The 12,538-nt window shown below is 35.7% G+C and overlaps 1 long non-coding RNA gene across 1 annotated transcript in view; it reads left to right on the plus strand.

The window, feature by feature from the left end:
- Positions 1-12,538, plus strand: part of LOC310730882 — a 20,710-nt gene continuing 8,172 nt past the window's right edge. Inside the window, exon 1 of the long non-coding RNA XR_014535002.1 lies at positions 1-151. This is a non-coding gene — a long non-coding RNA (uncharacterized lncRNA). The remainder of the gene's footprint in view (positions 152-12,538) is intronic.

Genomic DNA, 12,538 nt, shown 5'->3' on the forward strand with positions numbered 1-12,538 from the left:
TTCACCAAAAAAGGTAATGGAGAAGGAGCTGGTAGAGTGGGAGGGGACAAGGCCTTCTGGTGGAAGCACAAGTGTGTGGGAGAGAATTTCATGCCGGGGGAGTGAGGACTGTAGAAGCATCTGGAGCTACTCCATTGCACTTCTGCTGGAGGTCAGTTTCACATTCAAACACACTGCCCTGAGGCTTATGGGTCTGAAAATCCCATATAGTACTCAACACAGTATAAAAAGATGTTTGATAATGCAGCACCAAATAGTCCAAGGATTATATATTAGTAAATATAAGCAGTGATTGTATTAGGCTGTCCCATATGCGGCTAAATCCTTTTGCTCTATTAAAACACGACTTCTCTTATTGTCTTTGTCACCTCAGACATAAGTTTTATATGTAGTTGCCTCTAGAAACTGGTGTATATAGTTGACTAAAAAGATTTCTGTAGTTTATGGTGGGGCTGTGTGTAATGCATTCCTTCCATTATGTGATTACATTCTTTCAATGTTGATTGTTTTCACATGTACATTAGATTAGAGAAATTCATTACATGACCACATAACACACAGTGCAATGTTCAGTCAGCCAACACACTGATTCAATGTGCTTTCCAAATGCACTCTCTAGCATTCTGTTTTTTGTACTGCAGAAACAGAGGCATTGCACAATTCATCTGAAGTAGGCCTGCATAACAAAAAAATGCCAAAATGGCAGTCCAGGAAATGAGTCTTTCAGTCATAAAGGATTAGTGGCTATTATACAGAAAAATACACTTTAATAAAACACTTTTATTTCAGAGGATGTGAGTCATCAAGGCAAAAGTAAACTAGTATGAGTTCATAGTTTAGCATGTTGTTCATTCATTTGGATTGAACCATTTTCAAGTCATTTTGAATCTAAAATCTTTGCCTGCAAAACAGTTATGTGTAAACAAATTCCTTGAGCAACTGCCATTATGAGATTGGCTCATGGTTTTTAAATCCTTGTTTATATCTGATGCTTTTATCCAAACCTATTTGTGAGAGGAGCAACCTTAAGTCCTCATTTCACCCCATGTTCGATTGACAGCAGAGCTTTCCAAGTTCTGTCACATCCAATGTGAAATGTAAATCTGTCTGCCACTGGAAAGGACTAAAATGTGAGCCAGCTTATCTGACATTTGATTTAGTCATTTCCAAGGAAAAATTTGATTTGTTATTTTAATTTGATATTTTTTATTTTTGTTTAATTTCACGTTTAAATTGTCTGTGTACAATTCCATTTATACACAGTATTACACAGGGTAATGGAAAAAACAGCAACATTGTATGTGAATGTGTGTGTGTTGTTTCTAACTAACGCAACCACATCCTTGCCATTATTGGATCGTTGTTTTAGCACGTGCCACAAAGTGATTATTTGCCTAATAAAGTGATCTCTCTAAATAATGTTTGCGGGCCAGACAGATGCTAAACTTTTCAGGCTGAACAGGAAGCAGGTCTATAAAGCAGTGGAGAGAGGTCATGATCATACATACCAGATTGTTTCCACATGCACCACACAGTCAGCCTTTACAAAACCTCCTTAGGGTAAAACCACCTTATCAGCTTTACTGAGGTAAATAAGTTCAACAGATTGGTTCACCTTTCTGCCACTAGCTATTATAAAAAAAAGAAAAAGAAATCCATATTCCTGTTATACATATATGCCACATACTTGCCATTTTTTAGTATATTAATTCAGATGTGTATAGTACACTAAGTAGAATACATTTACAATAACAGCATGGCTCTGACAGATGTCCATCTGCTATTCAAATTCCAGGTATTTTCACTTTACAGTCAACAGTTATCACCTAAACATCACACCTAGTAGATGGAAGCAGACAGTTATATGTTTTTGTAAGGTGAAGCATTTACAATGTCTCTTGTTTCCGCATGAAAATGATTTGACAAGATTGGAGCAGAAGAACTGCAGGGTAGCCTGCAGAAAGCCCTGAGCTTTTTATTGTAAAAATTCATAATGCTAATTTTTGTTTGAGCTTTTCAACAGCAAACTTTTGTGATAACTGATTTGTGAATATAAACTCCTGTTCAAATTGGCTTACAAAGAGTGGTACAAGCATGTAGGTGAATAGCTACACTGAACAGTATGGCAGCCACAGAGCCAGTCTGAGCCTGGGCACTGCTAAGCTAACAAAAAAACCTGTCTAATGGAAAATGACAGGAAGTATATTTGGCTTTTGTCCATTTGTTTAATTTATTTATCTTTATTCATAGCAGTATTTTAGTTTAACGCATGTCCAGTATTTTTCTCCTAGGAGATTCAACAAAGTCTGCTTTTTTGTATTTTCTGTTCTAGCATATTAGGGCAATACCCTGTTCAATTCAGAAACTCTGTATACTGTATAGACAGGAAAAGGGTAGTTGGCAATCTCTTTTTTTTTACAGGCCAGAAATAGTTTTAATGATTTTAAATATTTATATTAAATTAGGTTTCATTCATTACACTGTGTTTACATTTCACTTTGGAATTAACTTGTCTTAAGACAGACCTCTATCACATTTCGGTGATATTTCCAGCATTTCTAAGCAGCTCTTTGTCACCCTTCCTCTACCCTAGATATTCAGTTCCCTTTTTTCACCACAGTGACACCTGTAGCTCCATAATAACCAAAGAAGTCAAGAGTGTAATAAGTCATGTATTTCAGGCAGGCGGAATTTAAATGTAAAAAAATGGGTTATAATATTTTATTTCTCTGAAATTAAATTTATCTTTACTTCTATGAAATATTGCTCTAAACAGTGTCATAGTTGAACAGTCTCCCAATAGTATATTAAGTGTGGCTAATCAAGTGTAAAATGGTAGAATTGTTTCTGTGCACATCATTTAGCACAAATTTTATAGCAATATGTTCGTAAGCAATCATTTCGATAAGTGTTTGCTAATAGATAAAGATGCATTTCAACACATTTGTGTGACTGACCTTTAACCTGAAATGTGAAATGAAATGAAATTAAAAAAGTTTGTAGTTCCCCAACTATACCCCCTCCCCCCTCTATCTCTCTCTCTTTCTCTTTCTCTTTCTTTTTGAAGTCAGAACAGTGTGAGGCAGCAAGATCCTGGTGAACAGTTTCAGATGGTCTCCACTTTTGCCCTCCGAGCTGTTGTGCAAGCACGCTTGCATGTGTACGAGCAAGTGAGACACGAGTGGTTTAAACATGCTGCAAACATAATGTCTTACGCTAAAAGAAGAGCAAAGCATCATCAAAAATAAAATGAACAGTTGACTAAGCCCAAGAACTATCCAAGCAAATCTCTCATAAAAAAATTCATTTTGATCAATCCGCTTTAATTAATCTAATTAATTTCATTAATTAGGATATTTTAGAAATATGTTCTTCATGGTGCCATTTTTTACTTGTATTTTAGGCTGAGTGTCAGTTTTCCAAGAATTTAATTGTTTTCACATTTACTAGTCTGAAGTATAGAATACCTTTTTAAAAAATCAGTATAAAGTAATTTACAGTCCAAGACAATACTGACTACATGTGTATGCAAAATCAAAGTCATGTTTGTTAAAGTGATTGTGTGCATGTGATGGAAAAGCATGCTTATAAACAAACTATACTGTAGAATGAATGTTTCCAAATTACTCACAGGCCAGTGGCTAATGCTCCTAGAATTGAAAGGGTCTGGCTAACCACTCTCACATGCATCATGTGATTGTGAGTTTTAGGTGTTCAAACATTGTACAATATGTTTTGTTTTTTCTCCTGTTTCTCTACTTTAGTAGACTTTTTTTGTAAGACCATTTTGAGGTTTGTTCTTTTTTTTCTTGTAAAGGAAATTGATTTTGCTCATAACTATAGCAATGTTTATTATATCTTGGCCACTATAATGCTCAGCATGAAAGAGTTTTAAGTTTAAAAACTTTTTTTTGCTATATTGTATTGTTCAAGGTTTTAATTAATGGCATATGTTCTTTCAAAAGTAAATATATGAGTACATATAATTGATATTTTATGCTATGTATTGTTTGTCAGTAAGGTGAAAAGATTAATTATATTTATTACAAATGAATTCTGTGTTTGTTCACTTTCTAAATAATAAACTGTTGTTTTAATTACATTGGGCTTGTGCCATAGTATAGTAAATAGAATCATGTGAGAGACTTAAATCAGTTGCAAATAATATATTCCAGTATATAAAAAAAAAAGAATAAATATTATTCTTTTAGGAAAATATGTACTGTGTATGGACATTCATATGTGTGTGTGTATATATTATTATATATACATTATATATTTAGATTTTTTTTATATTGTAATTATAATTTATATATACATATATATATATATATATATATATATATATATATATATATATATATATATATATATATATATATATATATATACACTACACTACTTGACTACTTAAATATAATTAAATATATATACAGGCACTGTTTTTCTCCTGCTAAATAGTTCTATTTCTGTTTGTGGTAGGTGAAGTATCTCACTCACATGCTGCAGTGCTCTCTTGTGGACATAGACATTATTGCATACAAATAACTGGTCAAGTACATACACAACAGAAGTTATCTCTGTAACTAATAGATAATCTTATAGACAACTAAGATCTTAAATCACCTGTATGATCATGTGATAAGGAGGGAGTACATTTTGTTTGGATGTTAGTAGCAGGTATGCATTTTGAACAGTACGGGTATAAGCTATTATTTGTAGAGTAATTGTTTTGAGCTTTTCCCCCCTTTTAATTTATTTTTTAAATAGTATCTAATAAAGGTACTGTACATCTTACAGTATTGTTCTTTTTGCCATGCCACACTGTATAACAAGCTGAAAATCCCACTAGAAAACCTGGTGTATACACTCATTGTGAAAAACTATACACCTTCTCATTCACGCAATTATCCAATCAGTTGTTGCTGCCAGATTAGGTGTGTTTCTGAATTTGCTTATCTCTGTTTACTGTTGATGATTGAAACTAAACTAGGCAACATACACATCAGCCAGAATATGGGTTATGAGTCTCTTTAATTTTATTTATGTTTCATTAACAATTGTGGATGTTTTTTAGCTAAATGTCTGTGTGTGAGTGAGTCAGTCAGTGGGTGTGTCTGTCAAAGAGATGTCTGAGTGAGTGAGTCAGCATGTGTTAGTAAAGTTGGAAAAAGGGCAGCAATGTGGAGAAACTGATGATAAATTATAAGAATTTAGATATTCTTATAAATATGTCCAATAATCATCTAAATGATCCTCTGAATTCTCAAACAATTTCATTGGGGAAATTAATTAACAACAGATCGTTTTAAAGTTACTTGTGTTCCCCAGATCAAATGTTTGACTTTTGACTAGGGGTAGGTTCATTGTTCAGAGAATGCTTTGCTGTGAAAGAATCTGTCATCACTGAGAAACATTATCTAACTGTGACTCTCAGTTGCTGTACTTTTTTGAATAGTTTAAAACTGTGCTTTAATGTGAAGAACTGAATGATAATCTGAGGGTTTAATTTTTAAAGCAGAGTTCCCCAGACTAATCAACAAAGGGTCAGTGTTGTAAGTTGTTCTTTGCCTTTTAACATCTAATAGGTTTGGCTCATAACTGGCAGCCACACTGAGTATTTGTGGGTTTATGGTCTTTTATTCAAAGAATCTTAAACAGTCACAGACAATCAGTTCAAGTCCGACAACAAAATAATTCCAAAGGAATACCATGAATTTGACCATGATCCTGAGTCAAAAATCAGATCACCAAGATGTCTTGGAAAACCTTAAATATGCAATTCATGCTGTAAAAAAAAAAAAAAAAAAAAAGCATTAGTTTCTTTAAACATATTTCAAAGCCTCATTAATAGCCAGCATATGGTTTCAGTCATCACATTACAGTCAGCAAAATTCACATTGGGAATTGCATATTGCTCACAAATGTGCATAGATGCATTGCTTAACTTTTATTTCAATAAATAATAAATATTGCTCTGGTTAGTTTTTTTTTATAATATTCAAAGAATGTCATATTTGGAATAAACAAATCTTAATATTAGTCAAGTCGGCTTTATTGACATTTCAACCATATACAGTGCAGTACACCGTGAAACGAAACAACGTTTCCCCAGGACCCAGGTGCTACAACGTTTCCCCAGGTGCTACATTAAACAACATAAATTAACAAAAGAAACACAGAACTACACAGAACTCTAAACTAACAACACAAAGTGCACATGTGCAACACTTAGTGCAAAAAAACAAAAAACAAATAACAACAGACAGGAGACATGAGACAGAAAAACAGTAACACAGTAGCGCCAACCAATAAGGTTGTGCATATGGATTTTCCATATACAAATCAAAAATAAATACTGGTCATCTAAACATTTGGTTGAATGTAAATTTTTGGTTTAACAGAAGTGTGCAAACAGCAGTTTGTGCAAACAGATGTTTTTCCCCATTGATTGTTTGTGTATAATAATCCAGTTCCTTCATTTTGTGAAGTCTGCTGGCTTATAGAAAGAAACTTTTTGGGTTGAATGTGTGGTGTAAGTGTCCACGATGAAAGAAGAGAGACCCCAATGATGATCTCAACCATCCTCACTATCTGCTGTAGGGTCTTGCGGTGTAATAACCAAACTAGGCACTGATGCAGCTGCTCAGGATGCTTTAGATGGTCCCTCTGTAGAAGGTTGTAAGAAAACTCTGCTTTCCTCAGCTTTCTCAGCGAGTAGAGATGCTGCTGGGCTTTCCTTATTATGGAGCCAGTGTTTGGTGAAAAAGGTGAGGTTCTACCCCAGGTGAACACCAAGGTATTTGGTACTCTCCATCCAGGTTGGAGGTGATGTTTGTAATTTTGGACTGATTGAGGTCTTTCAGTCAAAAAGTCCAGGATCCAGTTACAGAGGGAAATGTTCAGGCCCAACAGCCTCAGTTTCCCAATCAGGTGCTGGGGAATGATAGTGTTGAATGTTGAACTGAAGTCTATGAACAGCATTCGTACGTATCAATCCACTCAAATAAAAATTCTCACATTCCATTTTGTGCCAGCTATATATAGAAAAACTATATTTTATCATATTAAAATGATGATTAACATATTACTTTTATTTGATTTTTACATGCTGCATTGCAGTACACTTCAAAGCAGTACTCATATTTCCACTCCGGCACAGCAGGTGGCAATCATGCACCACTGATTAGCAGTTCACCTGTTTAGAGTACATAAGAAAAAGAGACCTGAACACATGGCACCACTAGTGCCAACTCAGTAGTGATCAACGGAACAGATTTGATTAGATTTATTCTCTGTTTCTAGGGTCATTGAATCACAAAAAAAAAAACAATGAATCAGCATCATTGGCATTCAGAAGCTCTATGAATAACAGTCTTGGCCCTTGAGTTTTTAGCATGTGTATTTTACCAACCTACCTGTACAAATGTCAAATTTAATAAAAGAAATGTTTCTTTCCTCATATTGATTGATGTAATATTTTATTTTCTGTGTATTTTCTACCTTTCTACTGAGGAGACAATTTGTGATCCAATATCTGTGACAAGTATTTATTTTTCCTGACTAGAGCAGTGAAAACACTTCAAAACTTACAGTGAATATTAGAACATGGTGTGAATTGAAATGCTTATTTATGTTTTTATTCATGCAGGCAAATCCCACTGGCACTAAATATATTATTTTTGTACTGCTGCCCTTTAAGTGCTTTGAGCATTTTGACTGTTCACTATGGAGAACGGGTAAATAGGCAATATGCAGATGATTGTATCTGGCCTGCTTCTTGCCCATGCTAATACAGTAATCCCTGTTTATCGCGGTGGTTACGTTCCAAAACCGCTCGCAATAAAAAAAAAAAACGTGATAAACGGAAGCCACCCCAAAAAATTTATTTTATGTAGACAGTACTGTACTGTATTAACATTTTACTTCATTTTATAATTAATATTTATATTTGTATTAATATATTTTATTATTTAAACATAAAACTCCATAAAAACTATTCCCTATAAATGTTTTGGTCTATCGTTTGGGCTATCGTTCTATCAAGCGGAACACATTAGGTATGTGGCAAATGCAATTCCGTGATAAACCGGGGGCTCGAGACTCGAACCGCGGTAAAGTGGGGGATTACAGTAATATAATAAAGAGCCAAAGTGCATGGCAACCAATGGGACTAGTAAAGGCCTCACATGAGTTTCTGTCCCACAGGCTATTTGCACCTGCTGGCTGATGACTGCTGTATCATGCTTATTTATAAGTTGACCCAGAAGTTCAAGTCTTTCTTATGAAACTACTGAGAGTTGATCCAATATTTTATTTCTTGGTTAAAGGACAGATTTTATTTTTAAGTCATGTCTATGTTAGCAGACTGTTGACTACCAAAAGAGAGACTCTCTTTTGATTTGTCTTCTCTTGTCCAAAAATGAAGATTAAGTGGCAAATGTCAGCTATTGGACTGCTCTGTTTAATGATGGTCAATTTGTATTAAATATATGCTTATTCAATACTTATTTTATGCACAGTTTATATGTATATGTTTATGTACTGCAACTCTTCACCATGTTTGTCTCTTAAAGCTAAATAATAGTATGTCATTTTTATAATAATGATGTAAAGCTCTAAAAAGTACAGCTAACCGCAAAATAGCATAATAAGAAAAACTGAGAATTTGCCTGAGCTCACTTAAGGAACACACATTATTGTCTGTAAGTACCTTTTTTCAGACTAGGTATTAAGAGCAATTCACCAATTACTAGTATTTTAGTTCATTCAAGTTCTGATGAATCTAAATGTAAAAACCTCTATATGTGCTTGGAGAAATCAACTCCTCCACAGGCACAAATAGTCTGATAGTAGACAACACAAACATGCTGCCAGCATAAAAAAAACCTTGCCTTTTTATTCTATCACACAGTTTCAGAAGCACCCCTTTTGAACCTATTCGTTTTTGGCCCCCTTTCCCCCTCTTTCAGATCTTGAGCCATGCGAAAACCGTTTGTGTTCTAGAGTGGGAGAGATGGAAAGCAAGCAGCATGCTTCTCTCTGGGGGAATCCCCGAGTTCATCTGAGGAGAGCTGGATTCAGTTATGATTTGAATGGAGGAGAAAAACATTGGGGCAGTATGGCTTAAGATCTAAAAAATGTAAAAACAGGGGGCCAAAACAAAAGAAGTACTAAAAGGGGTTAACATTGAGAGATATCTGTAATTTGCCTAAAACTGGTTGCCTCAGTTGACCCTGAAAAAAGAGGAGGAAGGAGATTGTAGAATGATCACCCCACCTATAGTGCTGAATGAATTCTACCATTATTCTCTGTTGTTAAGTGGCCTTATATAAAAGCTGTACAGTTTGTTTATATATATATATATATATATATATATATATATATATATATATATATATATATATATATATATATATATAGTGGAACCCGGTTATGTCGATGTTCTAGGGGGTTGCCAAAAAGCATCGAGGTAACCGATGATCGAGATAAACGAAAATCAAAATGGCGGCAATATACTAACGTGCTTGAAATTTCTTTATGTACATGATGTGCGTTAATAAATGAGAATGTGCATGCACGTGTTTTTAAAGGTTTTTTTTTACACAACAGCGTTGCCGCGATTTGTTTGATGAAGGCATGCTATAAAAATACATACAGTACATGTTTATCTGTCAGGAATCCACCTGCCACGCCCCCTTCAGCCCCCTTCAGCGTGTCAGGTGTTTTCTCGGCCGCTTTCTCTGAAGCACCCGGCTTCAATCGCGCACATATGGTGCTCGTTTATCATCATCACCAGCTCCTATTTAATCTTCCACACTCTCACTGTCCGTTATTGTTGTTATATGTTGGTTCACGGCGGTCGTTGTTATCGCGCATGCGTATCCCGGTACGTGTCTTCCCACCGGCACTCTCTCAACGGCTGCGCTTTTCTTCCCAAAGCGCACCGCGGATTCCCCCCCGATCCCTCATCCCACGTTCCGCGCCGCCAAGCGCGGCTTTCGCCTCCCGTTCATCGCATAACATTTAACAACAAAAGGCATATGTGCACTAACTAACAGCAGAGATTCACCAGTATACAATACAACACCTGTAGCAGCTGTAAGGTTTGATTTTTTCGCCACTTCCGCGAGTTCTTCTGCGGCTGCACCGAGATAACCGACGTTAAATGGCAAATTTTCCCCCCTTGTGCTCGAGATATCAGGGTTCGGCGACATAAAAAAAAGTCGACATAACCGATAAAAAATGCTTAGAAAAAGCGAGAATTTGGCGGTTCCACTTCAAAAACGTCGACTTAATAGGGTTGTCGAGGTAACCGAGGGCGAGATAACCGGGTTCCACTATATATATATATATATATATATATATATATATATATATATATATATATATATATATATATATATATATATATATATATATATATATATATATATATATATATATATATATATATACACACACACACACACACACACACACAGGAAAATAAGTATTTTAACACCCTGCTATTTTGCAAGTTCTCCCATTTAGAAATCATGGAGGGGTCTGAAATTGTCATCGTAGGTGCATGTCCACTGTGAGAGACATAATCTAAAAAAAAATCCAGAAATCACAATGTATGATTTTTTTAAACTATTTATTTGTACGATACAACTGCAAATAAGTATTTGAACACCTGAGAAAGTCAATGTTAATATTTGGTACAGTAGCCTTTGTTTGAAGTTACAGAGGTCAAAGGTTTCCTGTAGTTTTTCACCAGGTTTGCACACACTGCAGGAGGGATTTTGGCCCACTCCTCCACACAGATCTTCTCTAGATCAGTCAGGTTTCTGGCCTGTCGCTGAGAAACACGGAGTTTGAGCTCCCCCCAAAGATTCTCTATTGGGTTTAGTTCTGGAGACTGGCTAGGCCACGCCAGAACCTTGATATGCTTCTTACAGACCCACTCCTTGGTTATTCTGGCTGTGTGCTTCAGGTCATTGTCATGTTGGAAGACTCAGCCTCGACCCATCTTCAATGCTCTACCTGAGTGAAGGAGGTTGTTCCCCAAAATCTCGCAATACATGGCCCCGGTCATCCTCTCCTTAATACAGTTCAGTCGCCCTGTCCCATGTGCAGAAAAACAACCCCATGCTTCACAGTAGGGATGGTGTTCTTGGGATGGTACTCATCATTCTTCTTCCTCCAAACACGTTTAGTGGAATTATGACCCAAAAGTTCTATTTTGGTCTCATCTGACCACATGACTTTCTCCCATGACTCCTCTGGATCATCCAAATGGTCATTGGCAAACTTAAGACGTGCCTGGTCATGTGCTGGGTTAAGCAGGGGAACCTTCCGTGCCATGCATGATTTCAAACCATGACGTCTTAGTGTATTACCAACAGTAACCTTGAAAACGGTGGTCCCAGCTCTTTTCAGGTCATTGACCAGCTCCTCCCATGTAGTTCTGGGCTGATTTCTCACCTTCCTTTCTTCATGTTTAGCTTCTTCCATTTTCTAATGATTGCTCCAACAGTGGACCTTTTTTCACCAAGCTGCTTGGCAATTTCCCCGTAGCCCTTTCCAGCCTTGTGGAGGTTTACAATTCTGTCTCTAGTGTCTTTGGACAGCTCTTTGGTCTTGGCCATGTTAGTAGTTGGATTCTTACTGATTGTATGGGGTGGACAGGTGTCTTTATGCAGCTAACGACCTCAAACAGGTGCATCTAATTTAGGATAATAAATGTAGTGGAGGTGGACATTTTGAAAGCAGTTTTACACCCTTTGAGGGTCAGAATTCTAGCTGATAGACAGGTGTTCAAATACTTATTTGCAGCTGTATAATACAAATAAATAGTTTAAAAATCATATATTGTGATTTCTGGATATTTTTTTTTTAGATTATGTCTCTCACAGTGGACATACACCTATGATGACAATTTCAGACCACTCCATGATTTCTAAGTGGGAGAACTTGCAAAATAGCAGGGTGTTCAAATACTTATTTTCCTCACTGTGTGTGTGTATATATATATTTATATATATATATATATATAAAATGCAGTGTGAAAGCTGTTAACTTAGTGGTTAAATAATTGACCAGCTAATTGGAAGGTTATGAGTTCAATCCCAATACTAACAAGTTACCATTGTTTGCTTTTTAAACGGCATTGATTTGAACAAAAATGGATGGACTGCTTTGAAAATTCATTTGAATTCTAAATTACAATAGATTGTCCAAGGAAAGGTAACCTTCTAAAAAAGTTTGATAGTTGTATGTACCTGTTTTTACCTTTATGGTAAAATAAAAATAACTGTCCATCTTACATAAAGTAAAATTATTTAAATAAAAAAATATGAAGATTGTAAATGGCTCTGTTGATTTAAATAATTTTATTTTGTCAGTAAAGTCGCTCATGTACAGGTACTTCACCAGATGTACCATCACTTGAATACTGAGGAGAAATAAAGACAAAGAACAAGATGGGTGAGAAAATAAGACATGAAGGAACGCAAATGAATGGAAAACGACAGCAAGATAGGGTGATTGGGAG

The sequence above is a fragment of the Silurus aristotelis genome, assembly GCF_946808225.1.
Source record: "Silurus aristotelis genome assembly, chromosome: 1".
Classification (NCBI taxonomy): Eukaryota; Metazoa; Chordata; class Actinopteri; order Siluriformes; family Siluridae; genus Silurus; species Silurus aristotelis.